Below are 21,137 nucleotides of genomic sequence, written 5' to 3'. Positions count from 1 at the left end.
GTACGACTCTATCTGAAACGCTAAACATGGCTAATAACTTCGTTGAGTGGTTCACGACCGTTCAAACGCGTCAGCGAAGAGGGGAGTCGCCGCGTTCCGTCTTGACAGGAAGGATTTGTCCAAGTCACCCTAATAGCTTCTATGATATTCAAGGGCGTGATAAAGTGGGAAATGAAGTAGAAGGCACCTAGTCGGATTGCCGTCGTTCCGGTTCGACAAAGATTTATCGAGGTAGCCAGCCAATCCGAGAGTCTTACAATATCCTCTGAGAGTAGAAGTAGCGAGAGATCTAAGTGGATAACTGTGTTCTCGCTTATTCAAAAAGCCAAGTCGTTGTTATGAAAACGCATTACAAAGTAAATTATTGAAATAAAATTCATATTCTATAAGTCTAAAAGGCTTTTGACTCGTTTTCCGTCTCTGCTATATCCACATCAACCGCGATTTTTCCGACAATTTTTTAAATTCTCGCGAGAGAATTTGGAAGAGTTAACTTGTTTTTAATATTTTCTGAATAATATTTTCAATAATTAATCACAGACAAATTAAACGCAAAAATTTTTCACCTCTTTGGTGAAAAATTTTTTTAGAATTTCAAATCTGCTTGAGTTAATATTTTTCTGATATTTTTGGACATTGGCAAATCTTTCCAATAAAAAAAAGACATAGACAGCTAAAAATACAAGGCATTCTTGATAAAAGGTTTCTTTTAAAATTCTTCATGTATTTTTACAGAATTTCTATTTTATACTTTTTAGAAAATTTCTAAAATTTTTCGTATAAATTGGGACACTATTTAAAATACTGAGAGAAAGTCTTTTCAAAGAATTCTTTAAATATATAAAATCTGAAATATTCTTTGAAAGATTTCTCATTCTATATTTTACGAATTACATTTATAAAATTTGAAAAAATAATTGATTTGCTTAGAAATCTCCATAAATTTAAAATACACAAAATTCTTAGAAAATGTATCAAGTTTAAAAATATTTTCACTAAAGATTTTATAAAAGTATTTGTTAATCTCTATTTAGTATTTTCTATATAAAAAGAAAAGTGAAGAAAATGGAAAGATTTTGTTCTCCAGCTCCTCACGAAGAGTACATTTCAGCGATACACGTGTCTCATTAAAAATTTCAAGAAATCTTGAAACATCTTGGCAAAGTTCCGCCGTAACCCTAATAGTTACGGCAACTCTAACAGTTTTCGGGACAACCACTCGTAACACTTCACGTGTGCCACTCTACGCAAACTGCTTCGAGTACTTTAGGCGACTCTGGTATCGAAATTTAAAGTGAAACGACCTGTCTTTAGCCACGAATAATTTAAAGCCGCTTCTCTTCCGTCCTTCAGTAAGGCGTATGCCTCGACGTATTGCCCTAATCCTGGAAAGAGTCACCCCAGATATCGAGATTACTCCGTGCGATATCGCGTCTAGCGATTGGTTTTGCGTGAAGTGGTTCAAGGCCGGTGCCGGCGACGACGTCAGAAGTGGCGAACCAGAGGAATTCGGATATATGCATTCTGGTGGCGGGCTTAATTGATATCGAAAATGAATTCCTGCTGCCGTTCGGCACGTGCCGTGTGCCAGATATTCGCTACTTTACCGTAACAGATGACGCTATTACGTTTCAAATTAAATCAGCGTCGCACGTTCCCTCGGATCTCATTACTCTTGAAGAACAGCACATTCGGTAGGTCCACGATATCGATTAGTATTTACGTAAGAAATACTCTCTAAAATCATTTCACTGAGAGAAAAGTGTCTAGTATTTGCAAGTATAATTGCATAGTAAAATAATTATAGTTGCAAATATCATTTTTATAGTTATTATTGCTATAATGTTAGTGTAAATAACCAGATATGTATAGTTGTGCCAAACGGGGTAAAAAGTTTACTATAAATTATAATAATTTCTACTATACATATTCTACCATATAAATATTCTATCATGCATAAATCACAATTAAAATAATGGCACGTTTACATATGGTTGTATGAACGAATGCTATAGTACAATAATATAGTGATAAGTTAACTATAATTTATATTGTTAATTTAATTATAAAAATATTATTACGACCAAAAATAACTATAAATTATGGTAAATGCAACTATTTTTTTCTCTCAGTGTTCTTAATAAACAAGAAGCATATAATATTAAAGATTTCAAAATAAACATAAACGTTAAAATAATAATGTTATAAATATAAAATGTGTGTAAAATTGTTTTTATTAAACTCTTCAAAGTTATTTGTTTAAATAAAAAAAAGTAATGTCCAAGGGTTTATAGTGCAATCTCATTTTTCGAAAAGAATAAATATTGAAACATATATTAAAATAATAAATCATTATATACAAATGATGTAAGAATGAGAAGTTGTTTTTTGACTTTCTAATGTTACTTTTCAACTTAAAAAATGCAACGTTGAAAAGATTTCAAGGTGTAATCTCATTCCCCGAGAATTCCCAAGTCAGAAATAACAATACTTTAGGAAAAAGGGGATATTGAAGCTTGATAGTAAAATTAATAGTGAAGTATAGAGCGAGGGGTTTGAAAAAGAGCTTGAAAACACGTTGATTACGCGGTGTCGCTGCTCCCCTCTTTGGAAAAAAGACCACCAGGACAAACCAACCCGAGTCACCAATGCCGCACCGGTATCGAAACAACACAACCCTCTCGCGGCCCCGTCACCAGCGGGGCGGCCACCAATCAACCACGGCTGCCCTGTCGCGCCTGCTCGGGGGATGACTTCCCGCGGACGCCGGCAGGCGTCGCGGCGGCATCCGTCGACTCACCCCCGACTCACCCCCGGCCTCCTACGCCCGCCGCCTCGCCCCTCCACCCCCCCGAAGAGCCGGTGAACTCCAAGCCAACCCCCGGCTGGCGCTCGGTCGCGAGCAACGGAGCCAGTCGTGAGCTTCGTGCCGTGGTTGCTGGGGCGATGCGCCTGGCGCATCGACCGACGTGCGCGACTGCAGCAGCAGCAGCAGCAGTAGCAGCAGCAGCAGCAGCAGCAGTAACAACAGCAGCAGCGACAACGAGTGTATTGCACGTCGCACCATCGCGCCCGTTGTCCGTCGTCCTCGCCGTTGTCGTTGGTGCCGGACTCGCTGGAACGACGACGCTCGCACGTGAGCACGTCGCCGCGGCCGCGAGATGAGAGACGTGAGTCCCTTCGATCGGTCCACCTTCTCGCTCTCACTCTCTGTGTCTGTCTCTTTCTTTTTCTCTTTCTATTTCTCCCTGTCTTTCTCATTCTCTGTCTCTGTCTCTACTCTGCGCCTCGAGCTTTCGTGCGTGTCGTGTGCTTGTGTGTGTATGTATGCGTGTATATGTATGTGTGTCGCGGAGGAGGAGTACAACGGAAAGAACTGGCCATCTTTGAAACCCTCACCGAACTGCCCCTGTCTCCCCTGAACTGCGTATACTCGCGATATACGCGTATTCGCGGCATCACGGAGATGTCGTGCCAGACGTCGAAATGGCACCCCCGCGTCGTCTGTCTCGCTCGGTATCTTTCTCCCCTTCTCTCTGTCTCTCTCTCTCTCTCTCTCTCTCTCTTTCTCTCCCTCTCTCCATTGTGGATGCTCGACGAATCGAGCGCTAGTCGCGGCGCTTCTTCTGGAGAACGCAACTATGACATCCCAATGTCGCGCGAACCATCGCGTTCGCAATTGGCTTCGCGACGAGGTCGCGGAGCAGCAGGTGTTGCCTTGAAAAATATCGGCCCTCTAATATAAACCGCCTCTCCCCTTCCCGCTCCGCCGCCGTTCACTTAAAGTAAGAAATTAGTCCTGACCCTGAAAAAAAATATGAAACTCGCGTCCGCGACGTTGGAGGGGTAACCGTGACACCGCGATATTTGCGCAGTAATCCGGCGAGAAGGCCGACGGGGGCTTGACGGGGCAGTTTTGTTTTTAATGGCAAAGTCGAGAGTCTTGAAGTAGAATTGTTGAGATTAGCTTCCTCTGGTGTCGGGAGCCCTTACTGTTGCGGTATCCGATAGCAGAAACACACGGGAGACGAGCTTACGCTCGACGTAATTGGCTTGGGTTAGCATTAGGTGTTGCCTTGAAAAATATTGTCATTGGCAATAATCGCCTCTAGAGGCTGGGATTGTGAACACGCCAGACCCTAGAAACGTACGGCTAATCAGTGTACGGCGAAAGTGGGGTAAACGCGTCGCGGTATCTTCCGACGAAAATTCATAACTGTTATCAACTAATTGCTTTTAAAGGACACGGGATTATCGAATTTCGATAATAGAACACATGCTGACCGATATGTTAAAATACAACTGACAGATGAGCCTTATTCAGTCGCAGCTGGATCTCAGTGCGATTTCGTATACGTTTTCATACGAATGAATTCAGTTTTCAGTTTTGTAAGTCTCCCGCCCCCCCCCCCAAAAAAATACGTTGAAAATGTAAAAAAAGTACTAAAGAACATTTTTCACATTTTAATATTTTTCAGACCAATTTATTTTTTATTGCTTAGTCAGACCAACTGGTAAACGGTTGTGTTTTTCAAAGGATTTTTAGACTTTAAAATATTTTTAAAAAATTCTGTTCCTCTACCATTTAGGAATACGATTATACTGTTATATGAGCGCAATGGTTTTTACGTTTTTTTTTTTTTTATATATGTCCGAATTTGAGATAGAATTGAGACTATATGAAAAAATCTTTTGGGTCAATATAACCCAGTTTGGACTATAAAGAATTAATAGCATGTCTGTGTAAAAGTTAGTGATATTTCTTTTATCAAAGAACTTAAAAAATTGTTGAATCAAAGCTTTACAACTTATACATTTAATACGGATTTATATAGTATTAAAATAAATTCTAACGTTTGGCTATAATAAAAAATCGAGGCTTTAGTGACATTCAATGCGTAAAAAGAACAGAAGAAATACTTGTGTCGACTTGTACTACTAAGTGGAAAACACTCCTAAAACCTTTGAAAAAACACTCATAATTAGCTCGCTCGCAAAAACACTGATGTCACAATAGTAGTGTATCACAGTATCCCAACTCCTATCAATCCTAATGTCAAGATTCGAGGTTGGCGGACGGCACTCGCCTTGAAAAACATTGCGTCAGCTCTGACGCCACTAATAACCTATTCCAGGGGGCGAGATTACCCTACTCCCCGAAGACGTAACACTAGCTCTCTCTCTTTCTCTCTCTCTCCCTCCCTCTCTCCCTCTCTTTCTCTCTCTCTCTCTCTCTCTACAATCACCAACCTCTGAAACTAGTTAAAACAACGTACACGCGCACACGTGCACACCCACGCAAGAACGGTCTAAAGGATGTGTGTGTGTGTGTGTGTGTGTTTTCTTCGGACGTCTAAAGAACGGTACAAATTCAACATTGCGACAGTTTTTCGGAAGAATGTTTTTTCGTCCGTCTTTCATTCATTTATTTACACGAGGCACCTATTGTTATCCCATTATTATCGTTCCCGTTCCTCATCGATCCCTCCATTCGTTCGGTCGATCCTTGGGAAAGCCGCCGAAGCGAGTCGGCGGTCCGTTAAAAATTTGATAGGGTTAAGGGCGGTTCCTCGGCCCGGCCTCGACCAAGAAGAAGAAGAAGAAGAAAAAGAAAGTAGAGCCTGTGCACACAATCTCCTCTCCTTCTTTCTGCCACCCCTTTCTCTCTCTCTCTCTTTCTCTCGTAACACTTTTCAGCCCTCGACCTCGTGGCCGAAGATCGATCCCCGGTGGTGACGTGCTGCGTGAGCACACCCTCGTGGAAAAAAGCGGTCGCTCGGTCGCGTTAATAACTAATAACGACGACGGCCACGGCGTATACACGCCGGAGTATATGCGGAGGCCGACACGCGACGAACACCTTCTTTCGCTTATCCGGGGCGTTGCGACGCGTCGTTCCTTGCATACGAGTATATAAGCACGTGCCACGTGAGTGTGGGCGAGAGAAAGAGAGAGAGAGAGCGACGTGAGGTAGAGGAAAGCGGCACGCTGAAAGAGGAACAAAGGGTGAGCTCGGGGTGGCAGGGGGGAAGTGGTTGAGCCGTAGCCGGCGAATCGCGTTTGGTGCAGCGCACGTGGCGATGGCAATCCTACTCCTCCTCCTCTTCTTTCTTCTCCTCGAGAGCAAAAATAGCTTTCCATTAACGAAAACGTCGCGGTGTGCTCGAGTAGTGCTTGACCTCCGTGAGCGATTAAAGGGAAAAGAGCCTCCAGCTCGCGACTCCAGTCGCACGATTCCGACGGGGGAATCGATGAGAAAAGTTTTCATACCACACAGTTTAATTAGCAAGTGGTCTTCACTCCGACAGAACCTCCGCTTCGAAGGGAATAACTTGGATTGCCGTTTGATATCTGATATTCTCGGCTTTGAGAGAGAAAAGGACACAGAGAGAGAGAGAGAGAGAGAGAGAGAGAGAGAGAGAGAGAAGCAATCGAACCTCGCGCGCAGCGTTTTCGACGAGGGGAACCCCGTCGTTTCATCTGTCCAACGCGCCTACTACTTCCGATCACCTCCTACAGAAAGGAAGCTCGATATCGAAAATTATTGATCTACGCTCTTGAAATTCAGTCCATCGTCGAACGCTCGGAGAGCCACTCCGCCGCGTCATCCGCGTAATAACTTAATAATCAAACGTCAAGTAAGTCAGATGTCATTATAGGGCGGTTCGCTTTCCCGATCAAACTGTCGACCCTCGGGATGTTCTTCAATCCAAAATAATATCCTAATCGCACAACCAATAATTAGCAGTTACATTGGTTAATATTGGCTAAACTTTATTTATATTGAGAATATACACTGGCTAGTATTTTCTCAATGTAACGCTAATATTGGTCGTAAAATATTGGTTCTAAATTAGGATGCAATTAATATCCACTATGAAAAATTAAATGATTTAACATTGGCCCAATGTTAAACCAATATTGAATCAATATCTTAGACAAAACTTTAACTGCTTAGACAAATTGGCCAAAGAAGGTGGAGCGTCTACTTTACGATATTGAACCAATATTGTGCTTACATTGCTTACCAATATTGCGCCAATATTTTGTGTTAAAATAATTAAGGAGCCCTTTTTCTAAGGAGAGAATTCGCATGTGCCGGTCGCGCGTGATAAAAAATATAAATTCTGCGGGTAACATCGGCAAGTAGACTTCGGAAATTGCTTCGGAAAAACTCTCCTGATGGCGAGAGAGAGAGAGACCTCACATCAATAATTTAAGAGGCATATGCGTCCTCTCTGCGCGTTATGTGCATTTCTCTCACACGTGCGACAAGTGCAACAAACTCAACAACGCCCTCGTTTTTTTTTCTCCCTCTGCCGCTTTGTTTCGCTCTCTCACACGGAATGCATTAAAAGGCGCTCGAGTACTACGCACGCTCGTTCGGCCGAATGTCGGGTAGCGCACGTGGCGTGTACCCAGTATATAAATGTAACTTGGACAGTTCCGACCCTGTCCCGTTCGATCGCACAGTAAATTCTGAATACACGCGTGACAGTCACGCTAACCATCACGGGAAATTGGATTCAATCCCCGCGATCCTGCCTCGCCCTCGTTCGAAGGCCTGCTCCTGCAATGAAATGCCTTCGATCATTCCGCGTATGTGTTTCCAATAATTTAGAAGTCCTTCTCCCGCTTGGAGTAGATCGTATTGGAAAAATTAGCAATAGATGGTTTGAGAAGTACAAGAGAATTGGAAAAAATGTTTACTTTGAAATTTCGAAGGAAATGTCAAAGGTGACTCGGAGCGATTTGAAACTTTCTCCCAGTGGTCTCCCCCTTTTTATGTAAAATGCAATATAATGAAGAAAAGATTATAACACATTTTTGTGTATTTTACATAAGTAATAATAAGTGTTTTTCATGTATTATATACTTAAAGAGAAAATCTCAAAAGCAAGAGTTAAAAATTGATGAGTCAAAAATTATTTTAAAATCTATAATTTTTAATTCTCAAAAATAAACATTTATAAGTAGAATAGCCCTATAAAAACGGCCAATAATTGATCGCTCGAATATTTTTAAACAGCCAATATAAATTATAAACACAAAATTTCCTTAAATTATATAACAATTCTTGAAAAAGGCAAGTAAAAGGCAATTTGAATCAATTATTGCTATAACTTGTACAAAATATATGTTAAGTATGCAATTATAAATTAATACGTCTATAATGGAACCTAACTTCGACGAAACGTCGAAGGTAATCTTTAAATAATAAAGTTGTCTGAGTCATCAAAGTTACATTTGGGCCGTATAAAAAGTACGCATACAAAGTAAACTTGTGTAAAACCGTTCCTCGAAGTTTTTCACGGACTACCGAAATTTTCATTAAGTCCTTTCTTTTCTACGTTAATGCCAACGTGTTATCGCGCCATTTTTATCGGCGGTTTCCTGAAAGGGAGTCATCCCTTCGTCATTCTTCGTGGATCCGAGAGAGCGAAGGGTCGACAGCGCGTGACGCAAAAATAAGTCATTGTCGACGACGCCATCATTGATCGCGCGAGGCTTATAAATGTCTCTCCCCGTATTATTAATAGACGGATTTGCCGGCCGTTTATATTCACAATCATCGATTCGCAATCATGTATCGCTCGCACGCCGATCGGAGCGTAATCCCAGATGATTTCTACATTCACTTGATATCATCGGTTTATTCAAAGGACTTGCATTCTTCGCTTGCGATCAATTGCCGTCGACGTCACCGTTGCTTCACCCTTAAAAATGTATGTGTCACATCTCAAAGCATTTTCAAAAATATAGAAAATTCAGGAAATAGACTGCCCCATTGTTACATTCGAGTGTATGTAAAATTTGAGCATCCCTCTTTTATACCTTTGAAAGTCATTTAATTCTTTTTGCTTGCTCCTGAGGCTTATGTAAAATCCCGTTTTGTAGTATTCATTTGCAAATTTAATGAGAAAGTAACATTACGAATTAAGTCAATTTTTTTTTACACAGGATTAAGGAAATAAATATTCGTGCAAAAGTTTATTTGAATCTACTTACTCGTTAAAAAGTTTACCTGAAATCGCAGCAAATAATGCTCGTTTATACGGCATAAGCTATTTATAAGCCAAATTATTATTCGCTGGTTTGCTTCTTGCGGTTGGGTTCAGAGCCAAAATTCTGATTAGCGGCCAACAGTTTTTGTCGTTGACCAGGAAAAGGGAGAATAAACATAATGCCCGAATCACACTAGCAATTGCGTCTGTGTCCCTCGCAATAATCAGAAAGCAGCTTCGTTTTAGTAGCTTTTTTTTTTTTTAATTGATCGTGAGATTGAACAAGCGCAAATTTAGACAATTTGGGCATAAGAAGTCCGCTGCTTTTAAATCTCGATAACTTGGAGCTGGTATCGCGTAGCCGTTAAAAAGAATTCAGTCGTAAATACGAAATGCGCTCGACCGTGCCGTGTATACGCGAACAGTTGAATTTTTTAAAGAGAGTTCTTACAACAAATACGCGCAACCTCTCGGCGATCGCGATATCGTGATTGAAATAAATTACGTCAGATGCTTTGGGGTTAAGTGCGACTACGGATGGGACGGAGCGGAAGGGGGAGAGGAATTTACTTAGCATTGCGGACACACGTTTCGTGAATATTCAACATTGCGACGTGCGCCGGCCACGCAATGCAGTAGTAAGGCAATTCGCGACGTTGGCGCCCGCTAAACGCGCGCCGTGAAACAGGGGTAGAAAAAAAGGGGGGAACCTTACGCGAGGTGGCTCGCGTGGAAAGACGACCTGGCCATTTTCCCCGTGCGATCGTTCCCGTAAGTCGCCTTTTACGACTGGCGTGACGCGAAATTGGAAAAGATTCGATCGCCATGCTAATGGGGAAGATTGCATTTAGTTAAAACGTTACTCTGGCGTGCGTGGGAAATATTGTTGTTGCTTGTCTAACAATTTCGCAGTCTTGCGCGGAGCCCGAGTTTCTCCTCCACGAATCCAATTCCGCACAAGCGTATAGTTAACGTTCATTATACTAACAGTTGCCAGAGCAAATTATTTGAATTTTTTTATCTGCATAAAAGACATAGTCATTTACAATAAAAAATGTATCATTTATATATATTCATATATATAGGAATTTTGTTGTAGCTGTCGTATCGCAGCTCATTTTAAATCTTTACAATCATCCTAACAAACACTAATTAATAGTTACAAGTGTCATACAACTTATAATCATTATGTAAGTGTTATATGTTATATAAGCTATATTGTTGACTAAGAAATTCTAATGACAATAACAGCTATTTAACTATTAGGTGTTGTTTGCTTGGATTATTATATTATTAATTTATTAATTTTATTATAAATTTCGTTACTAACAAACTAAAAACATACCATCGCCACCGACTTTTCACAATTTCTCCTTCCGTCTGTCAATGCGCGCTCTGTGTTTAATAATTAACAGAGCGTAAAAGATGCAATTTTATCGAATTTATATTTATATCTGTATTCCGGTACGGCCTCCTCCTCGCACTTTTCACGTTAATTTCCTCTCGCTCTCGTTCCGAATTCTTCGGTACATTTGATCCGCCTGTCGAGATAGCGGCGACGCGGGAGCAAATTCGATTAACGGAGCGGCGAAAAACGGCGAGGCGTATCGAAACATATTCATAAACCGCCACGCGACAGCCATTTGTTCTCCGCGAAGCAGGTGCTCCTTTCGCCCCCGCGAACACGAGATACCGATCTCGGGGGGGGGGGGGGTTCGTGACCAATTCGCTTTTCACACCTCATCGACCACCTCGTGCCTCGAGCGCGCCGCCGAATCTGTCGAGCCAGCCGACGCTGTTTCCACCGAGCGCACGTGCAATTTTTGCCGAAAGGGAAGAACTCTCTTCTTCGTAAAAAAGACTCTTAAAAAAATATACGAAACGCGGGAACGAACGAGACAGGGTAGGAGCGATAATTCCTCGCGAGAGCGGGGCGAGAGGGAGGACGCCCGGGAGAAATCCTGCAAATCATCCCCCGTCGAGTGGGGTGCCCTTGGCTGGCTCGTAGCGTTCGTGACTCCGTGTGTTAGCACGCACGTGCACGTATCCGCGGCCGCGCTGCTGCACGAAACGCGCGCGGAAGGCTGGCTTCGCAGGGGCCAGCAGGGCGGGCCGGGTCGGGTGGTTCGTGTATAGCTGCACAATCAGGCAATGCCAGGGCGAACCGGGTTCGATAGGACGACCCGGTGTATTTATAGGCGACGACGTGTACACACGACGTGACCACCGCGCATAACCCGCGCACAATTTGCACATATTAAAGCCAATCACACATGTTTCGGTCGGGTTGATCCGTGAACTCCGGTCCCCGATTGCATCCCCCCGCGACTGCGACTATTCAATTTAACCCCCGGTTAGTGATCGCGGACTGTATGCCTTGCGATAATATTGGTCGATCGAATTAGCGTGTTGCGGCCGCTTAATAATTTAACGTGACGAAGAAACTTGAAAGCTTCGGTCGAAAGAAGGAGAAAACTCTGCTGCGATCAAACTCTCGCTTGCTCTGTGCGAAGTATATTTTATTCGCGGCGTTATAATAATAACTTTGTGCCTGAAGTGTAATTTCGTATCTGTACTTTAAACTCGAAAAACTTGTGACAGCTTTATCGGCTTTTTCCGTGAGGAATGTATTATATCAATAAAACACAATAAATATAATAAATACATGTACATGGGTTCGAAAATCGTCGGTCTTTTCATGAGAAATTTGAAAAGAAAAGAGAATCTTGACCAATACCAAAGCATTTGCTAATCATTTTTATTTTTGTAATTAATCAGACAATATTCTTTAAAATCTGAACGCTAATAACAAAATAAATAATAATAGATATATAAATACATTAAGAAAACGATTTAAATGATCATAAATGTTTGTTTGTTACTTTTTGGAAGGATATTTCGATCAAACGGTTTTTGCAACGTATCAATATCTTGTCTATTTATTGAGAAGAGATACAGTCTACTTGTCCGATACCCAAATTAATCCGTTGGTTTCGTGCTTATATATGCTCTTAATATAGATTATACCACTTTTGCGGTTACCTACTAACTGTCCTATGTACATCGTCCTACCGTTAGATACATAAACTCCAGAGCTCAATTTGTAATAATTGTTAAACAAATGATCAATGTAACAAGAACAAGGATATTGATCAATCATTTTTCTGTTGTACTGCAAGAATAATTTTATCAAAAGGTAATTTATGCTTATAAAATACTAGTGCATTGGTCCGAAAATCGTAATATCTCTTTTTAGTCTTAATAGCAAACTAATAACAATCAAATATTTTAATATGCAACCAAATCATTTAGATATAATAACTGAAAAGATTTGGTTATCACTTTCTGGATAAATCTGCAAAATTTCTAGTGCACAGCACTGCCATTAGATAGACGCATAATCATTTTATTTCTCGTCAAAAACAAAACACAGAATAGATTAAAAAAGTAATGATATAAGACTTTTACCGACATTCTAATGAAATAATCTCTAAATAGTTTTTATATAGTTCTAAGCAAAAATAAATTCAAGAATATAATACCTAATACAAAAATTCTAATTAGTTTCACTTCTGGTTGAATCTACCAGATTTCTAATTAATGCCATAGATTTTTTTCTAGTGTGACCGGAATCGGAATGTACGTAATCAAATTTGTCCGGTTACTTCACCACCAACCAGAATTCGAGAAATAAAATTTGTTTGAGTATTCTAATGAAAATTATAGGTCATTCATATTTCATCAAACTGTCAAATATAGTTACGTCCGTGTTTCAGATTAATTCAACCAGTTCTCTTTAGTGCGGATTTTTTAAACTTAACACATCTTATATAAATAAACCTAAACTTATATTCCAGATTCTACCCTGTCCTAGCATTACGTAAACGTTCCAAAATTCAGTTTGCAATAATTATTAAACAAACGATCCGTGGTAAGGACAGTTGACAGGGACATCGGTCAAAGTGTCGTCTCCTGTTGCGGCGCCGCAGCGTCTGCAACGGCAATATTTCACGGGTGGGGTGGCGAGGTTGTAAGCCAGAGACGGAGGGGCGAGGGCGCCTGACACAATGCCCTCGCGATATTATGCACACGAGGCTCGGGTGTATGGCGAACACCTGCCGAGGTGCGTACGCGCCACGCCGCTCCGGTTTCCGCGGAAATTTCCGCGGAAAATTCATGCCGTTCCACATGCCAGGATATGCGGGCCACCCGCGCGCACGCCGCCCCGTCGAACGCAATATCCGCCGAACGGCGTCCGGAATTACCCCTTCTCAACGTGTGTTACGTTTAATATCGGGGAACACTAGCGGGAGGAATGTGCGCTCTCTCTCTCTCTCTCTCTCTCTCTCTCTCTCTCTCTCTCTCTCTCTCTCTCTCTCTCTCTCTCTCCGCGTCGACTGCAGTTTCGAATCGACAGGCGGATTAGATATTTCCGTGCTCTCTCGATTGAATTTGCCTTTTAATTCAGCCCCCGCGAAACGCAGCTTAACGATTTCCCGTCCTCACCCTCTTAGCGTTAGAGATTTTTCCGATTACAGAAAGATTATTTGTCACAAATGATAAATGTGATTGTTATTGATTATTTATTGAAATCCTAAAAAGTATATTTTTTTTAAAAGAAACCACCAATACTGGTATTTTTTGGTTTTAGACAGTATTTTTTAAACAAAAACTAAAAATAAAACTTTGAAAACAAATATAAATTAAAAGGTTTTCTGTCAAAAGATATAATTTTTATAATATTGTTTTACATATTATAATAATTAATACCTTTGCAATATAACCAGAAATAAACGTCTGAGAAATTGGGCCCCAAAACTGGTATACTACATTTATCTTGTTTTTCCTTTAACATAAATTATTTGTACAAAATACTTACAAGTCAGTGTTTATGAAGATTCCTAGAAGCCTTTCACTTCAATGTAATACGCCACAATGTGTAGCGCGATATACATAAAGGTTAGATTCGTTTTTAGTAGATTTTATTTATATAGAAGAAAAACAAATGCATAAACTACAAGTTTTAATTTCTTTAATTATCTATGTTTCCATCAGTAAATGCAATTTAATGTTATTTTTCGAGAAATAAGTGGGTACCGCTTTGGAAGATTTGTGCAACTTTCCTTTAATTATTTGTTTAAAAATTTTACAGGTTAATAAATTTAAACTTTTAAAGATGTCTTTTACCCCCCAAATTGTAGGAAGAATAAACGCTTTTCTCATTATGACAGTTACATTATGACAAATTAAAACTTCAATCTTTAACTTAATTGCATAGAAATTAATTAACTTCGACCTGCATCGTATAAATCCACATTCCCAACTTTTCTAGGAAACTGATCAAAATTCACCCAATCTTAATTAATTTTCTTCATATTCATGATTGTCTCGAGTTTCACAAAGTTTGAATGACACTGTATTATGTAAGCGATCTCTGCTTTGAGAAAAAAAAATACGTTACGTTGAATGGCTCATTCGAATCCTTCGTGCTGTCTTAATCATTTTCCGGGCGCGCCCGCATTAATTCCACGGTGCAATTAAGGCTGCGCGCACCTTAATGCGCGCACCTAACTGTATCCAATCGGCTTCTTTATCGGCGACGGTGCCTATGAACCGGAATTATTTTTAGAACAACCGGTATATACGGTCAATAGAACCGATGGCGGCCGTGCTCGACGTGACGTGGCGGAGAGTGCGGATGAAAAAAAAAATTGTTAATTAACTCAAACATGTTACGAACTATCGACCGAATTGCCGCGAGATACAGCGCGCTCTTCCGCTTCTACGAGGCTCGATAAATACAGGCGACAGATTTTCCCGAGAGAAACATGTTAAATCCGCGTGTTGTGCTCGGGATGTAATAAAAACATTCAGATTATAAAAGTTGAAGATCCCATTATGATTATTCTAGTCAATTTAAGTCTATTTTATAAAATTTATGAATGTTTTAGGAAAACAATGCATGCGTTAAACTTTTATTGCACGTACCTTGGAATTTTATGCATAAAATTTCCGTATAAAATACTTTTATGTTTTATGTCGAATAAAATACTTGGCTAACGAAGATCTAATATTTGTTTTTGAAATTTCTGAACATATTTCCAGAAAGGGTCGTTTAGGGTCAATACTTTTTTAAATACTTGCATAAATATTTGTTTATGCAAAATAATTCCACATATTATTTGAAATAATATTGTAAAATAATAAACATCACTATAGCAGAACTCGAAAATAGCAGTCATGTGTTTAAATAATTTAAAGTATCAGATACGAATTTACAATATTTTTATTAAAAATGATAATATGGATTTAATGATTGTTGCATTACGCTCTCGAGAGGTAATAAAAATAAGGGAAAGAGTAAAAGAGGTTCGTGCCGCAGGATTTTATGGTTAAATAGCTGGAGCTTGAAAGAATTTAATGGGTACAGAACCGTCACGGCAGTCTTCTTCTATTTGATTTTCTTTCAATAAAAGGAAGAGGTAGAGAAAAAGGGAGAAGGGAAAGAAAGAAAATTCTACTATCGCACTCCTTCGGAATATTATCCTCGAAAATCAACGTCGTCATTTCGCCTCGGCGCGGCGTGAAAGGATTACACTAAGAGAAAAAAATAGTTGCATATACCATAATTTAACTATAATTTATAGTTATTTTTGGCCGTAACAATATTTTTATAGTTAAATTAACAGTATAAATTATAATTAACTTAACACTATATTAATGTTACAATAGCTATAGCATTTGTTCATACAACCATATATATGATTAAACGTGCCATAATTGTGATTTATGTATGGTAGAATATACTATATAATATGATAATAACAACTATAATTAAAAAAGAACGAACCATATACTATAGTAATACGTTTTACTTATACGCAGAGAGAAAAGTTTCTTCGGATTTAATAAATTTTCTTAAAAAGAATTTGATGCTAAAATTTAGCTATGACAGCTAAGATGTGTCTTTAAGATGTAATAAAAAATACATAAGCCCCGAGAGCTCATTACGATAGCACAGGTTGATTTGTTTTCTGTCACCGTGGGTGGTCTGCTTATACAGCCTTTGGAGTGTAAATTGCATTACGAGAAAGATGTCGTGTGCGATCCGCAAACTACATACTTTTTAAATTTATATAATATAGTAAAATTTAAAAAAAAATGTAGCAAAATAAACTTTTAATGTAGTTACGGAAATACTTATTTATTAAATAATTTTGTTTAATTATTTTTTAGTTAATTTTAAAAACTAAATAGTAAATAAATAAATAGTAATTTGAGAATAAACAGTGAATAGTTAAGCAAATGTTGAGAATTTAGTTACATTTGCCATAATTGTGCGATTGCAATCATTATATAAAAATGGTTAATTCGATTGACTATTTCTATTTGATATTCTACTATATTATTATTTTAAATTATTATAATTTATAGTAAAATTTGTACCCTCTTTGGCACAACTATACATATATGGTTATTTACACTAACATTATAGCAATAATAACTATAAAAATGATATTTGCAACTATAATTATTTTACTATGCAATATAATTGCAAAATACTAGACACTTTTCCCTCAATGTAGCTGCAATCACAACACCGCGGCGCGATTGTGACGTGACGGGAATGTAACGCAATTACACGTTAACCTAGCGGGAGGGGAGCGCGAATTTCGAGAGAATCCGGTCTTCGCAGAGCATCCGACGCAATTCCGCCGCTCGCTGCTTCGCGCGCTTTTTCGCGCCGTTACAATGCGGCGCCCAGTAAATAAGTCCTCGTGAACCGTGAACGTTTAACAAGCCACCGGAATAACAGTGCGGATATGGCGCGCGCCGGATAATGGACACGTAGCCGCTATTCTTCGCGAGATTTACTGCCGATTTTTCCTGCCGCGAAAAATCGCGCCGTGAGTAAACCAAAGGTTTTCCCCCGCCCGAAAACCACATCGTTCGCGATGGCATTTACGAAGTTAGTTTCCCTATCAAAATAACACGTAAAACTTTGTACAATTTATCTTAATAAATTTTACGCACACTTCTCTAGATTTAATGAACAATTTTGTTCGACCAACCAAAGTATATATTTCTTTGATTTAAATTTTATTAAATCTAAAAAAATGTGTATAATATTTATTAACGGTAAACTAACACGTGCTTCTTATTTTCATAAATTTTAGCGTACAAATCTAAAAAATTTTATATAAATGAACTTTATCTCTTTTTTAATCTTATCTGAAATATATCTCGTCGGAACAAAATTTTTAGGGGAAAATCTTCAGAAAATTCTTTCACAAAGTTTGAGTAAACACCCCGATTGTATTTAATTTAAATTTATATTTCAGCAATATAAGTATTAAAATATTAACTAATATTTTCAAAAATGAAGAGAAAGGGAGAAAGAGGCAAAGAGATGAATATATGGAGCTTTATCTTCCGCGTCGAATGAGATCATTTTATTCTACTATGCCAGGTATATATATGTATAACTCTATTTTGATGAATTTACATTTCTTTGCACGCCTGACGGCTACGTCCCGATTTGCATGAAACGCGACGCGACCGCAGGACTTTCTCTCTCTCTCTCTCTCTCTCTCTCTCTCTCTCTCTCTCTCTCTCTCTCTCGCTCTCTTACAATGTTATAAATAGGTCATCGTCACTCGGTCGGCTCGCTCAACGACGAAATGTAAATTTTTACGATTTATCGACGCGGGCAAGCAACTGTTGTCGCCGTCGCTGTCATCGTCGTCGTCGTTCTCGTCGTCATCGTCGCCGAATATCTCTTTCGCGTCGCGTGCCTCGCGTAATCGATACCTATCGTATATTGGGACACTGCGCGGCAACGCCGGGATACACACTGAAAAATCGCCCTTTTATGTTGCCCATGCACGCGCGCGCATGGCCGCGTAACTTTAAAAGAAAATGGGACAACAGGCAAAACGTATTGCCACCTTTCACCTTTTATCGGAAGAAAGAGAGAGAGAGAGAGAGAGAGAAAAGAGAGAAAGAGAAAGGGAGAAAGACTTTTAGTTATTGTCCACCACGCCGCCACTGAAATTACACCGAGGACAATATCTCGATAAATTTATTTCGCGTACACGCCACTCGAATTCTAAACACGTTTCGCGCGTAAACGTCTAAGTTATAAAGATACTCGAGACTCACGTGGTGCTCACATTAAGAGTAACGGTTCAATTTTAACAGCGTGTCCCGACTCGACACGCAATTCAGTTTAAAAGGCCTGATTTATCTTGGAAAATTATCGCGTACGCGCTTTATCTCACATTTGCCTCGGCAAATTAACACGTGCTTCTTATTTCCTAAATTTCCGGCATGCGATCTAGTTACGCGCTCTTGTCTTTCAAATTTTATATCGCCAAAGGTTTATTTCCTTCTTATTATTTTCCTATCTCCTTTCTTCTCTCTTCCTCCGTTTTATTTTATCGTTATTTGTGATCGAAATTTTAATTTGTGTATATGCATTTTAATTCTCTGTTTAATTAACTTTTTTAACAATTAATAGAAGTTCCCAAATGTTGGCACATTATATTGTTTTGAAATGGTATTAAAAAAAAATAAAAACGAAACTTTTTGTTAAAAACATAAATGTAAACTAGAAAATGTCTTCTGTCAGGTGTAGCAATTTTTATAATTGGTTCGTAGTTTATAATAATTAATGTTTTGCACATAACCAAAAATAAACGTTCAAAAACTTGGTCGTAAAAAAAGTATAGACTAGTTTCATTTTTTTCCTTTAACATATGTTGTTTTTACAACATATTAATGAGAATTTCTATAAATTTTTCACTTCAATGTAAAATTTGTCGATTATGATACTTTATACTTGTCCTGCAAAACGCAACATATAACGCGAATGTAGAATAAATGTTAAATTAGGTAGTCGTTTTTAATCAATTTTATATAAAAAAAGATACGAATGTACGAGTTTTTATTTTTTCAGTTATTTAAACACATTATGTTTTTATCAGTATTAATACAGTTCAAAGTTTGCTTTCCGAGAAATAAGAGGGTGTCATTTTAGAAAAAGCCTATTGTCAATATGGGAGACCTTTCTCTATTGATTTATGTTAAATTCGTGTTAAACAAATACATTAGTCCATGTCATCGTCCTGTGTTTTTTATTATATATATAGAATATGAATCACAGAAAGAATTTCTCTCGGTAAATTAACATGTGCTCATTTCTCGGTAAAAGCATGCAATCTAAAAACACGCTTTTATTTCAATTTTTATATAACTAAAAGTTTATAACCTGTTTACCTTTTTTACTACTTTTTCTTTCTTTTCTCTCCGTTTTGTTTCATGTGACATCAAGAGACACGGTAGTGGCTCGCGCCAAGTGAAAGCGCAGCGCGAGCCCGACCGTGCTCTTTACGCGAGTACGCGACTTGCGAGCACTCGAGATTATTGAATCTCAGAAACGGTTAAATCGATCGAGTTTCTAAGTAAGCTCAATCGAAAGCTTGGGGTCGATTTATATTAGAAAACTATTTTTATTTTTTCTCTACATGTCCTATGAATGGAGATATCGCGACGCAAAGTCCGAAAAGCCAAAATTTCATTTAAGATACGTCGTCGTCATCGTCAACCTTGTTGGTATCTCTGCGGGTAGTGCGGGTGCCGAAAATGAGGGACGAAAATCCATTTCGCTCATCTACTACCGTGTGGCGTTCGCATCGTCACTATAGCACCGTATATGGCAATGTATAAGTCACGTGGTCACCAGTGGCTCGCTCGCGCCGTGAATTAGTTGTGTGAAGATGATAGGTTATATATGAGGTTTTATTATTATTAATCATTGACACCAATATAAATTAATTAATTAATCAGAGAGTAACATAGCTCAATTTATCGATGAGGTAGATGAGATGTTGCGTGATGTAAAATGTGTATTATTGTTGTAATTGTCAATGATAATGTTGTAAGGATAAAGTAAAGAATAAAAATAGTATAATATTGATTGACAATTACAGCAACATTTTTTATCCAATACACAATTCTTCTACATCATACAATATTTAATCTCTCATCGACACTAATATAAAATTACAGAGCTATTTTATTTTAACAGGTCACATAAGTTGCTTCGGCCACAGGTCAGCTCCTGTCAAGTGACATGTGTAGTGGAGGTTAAATTATTTATTTAATGATTTTAATCATTGACACCAATATAAATTAATTAATTTCAGAGAGTAACATAGCTCAGATTTATCGATGAGGTAGATGAGATGTTGCGTGATGTAAAATGTGTAATTATTGTTGTAATTTCAATGATAATGTTGTAAGGATAATAAAGTAAAGAATAAAAATAGTATATTGATTGATTGACAATTACAGCAACATTTATCCAATACACAATTCTTCTACATCATACAATATTTCATCTCTCATCGACACTAATATAAAATTACAGAGCTATTTTATTTTTAATTTTAACCGGTCACATAAGTTGCTCTGGCCACAGGTCAGCTCCTGTTAAGTGACATGTGTAGTGGAGGTTAAATCATTTATTTAATGATTTTTAACATCTCATCTATTTAATCATCGTTCATTAAGATTTTCCACTTGTGTCGATGAAATAAATGAGATTGACACAAATGTAAAATTAAATAATCAGAGAATAACATAGCTCAGATTTTATACTGGTGTTGATGAGGTAGATGAGATGTTGCATGATGTAGAAAATGTGTATTATTGCTGTAATTGTCAATCATGTTATAAGGATAAAAACTATCATCATCACCAAGGTATTACTTTTGTCACCAAGATACAATTATATGTTACTAGTAAAGAATAAAATAGTATTGTTAAAACCATTTATTTGATTTGAAATTTTGTTAGATAATTAATATTGATTGACAATTACAGCAACATTTAACCAATACACAAATCTTCTACATCATACATCTCATTTCTCATCGATACTAATGTAAAATCAGAGAGCTATTTTATTTTAATAATCGGTTACGCAGGTTGCTCGGGCCACGGGTCAGCCCGTGTCAAGTGACATATGTAGTATTGGTTAAATCATTTATTTAATGATTTTTCAGGAAATATATTATTTAAATTAAATTAGTGACCAAACATAATTACCTTTTTAAATAAAAATGTAAA

General features: G+C 38.4%; 1 protein-coding gene across 6 annotated transcripts in view; it reads left to right on the top strand.

Moving 5' to 3' along the window:
- The first annotated feature begins 2,886 nt into the window (after positions 1-2,886).
- The window catches only part of LOC105833943 (whirlin), a 100,976-nt gene continuing 82,725 nt past the window's right edge, over positions 2,887-21,137 (top strand). For 3 of the 6 annotated variants that reach the window (XM_036287646.1, XM_012676065.3, XM_012676059.3), the window contains exon 1: positions 2,887-3,170. The gene's annotated coding sequence lies outside the window, so the exon portion shown is untranslated. The remainder of the gene's footprint in view (positions 3,171-21,137) is intronic. The other 3 variants (XM_012676064.3, XM_036287647.1, XM_012676063.3) reach the window with 1 other exon arrangement.

The sequence above is a fragment of the Monomorium pharaonis genome, chromosome 5 (assembly GCF_013373865.1).
Source record: "Monomorium pharaonis isolate MP-MQ-018 chromosome 5, ASM1337386v2, whole genome shotgun sequence".
NCBI lineage: Eukaryota > Metazoa > Arthropoda > Insecta > Hymenoptera > Formicidae > Monomorium > Monomorium pharaonis.
This window is presented reverse-complemented; position numbering and strand designations above follow the sequence as displayed.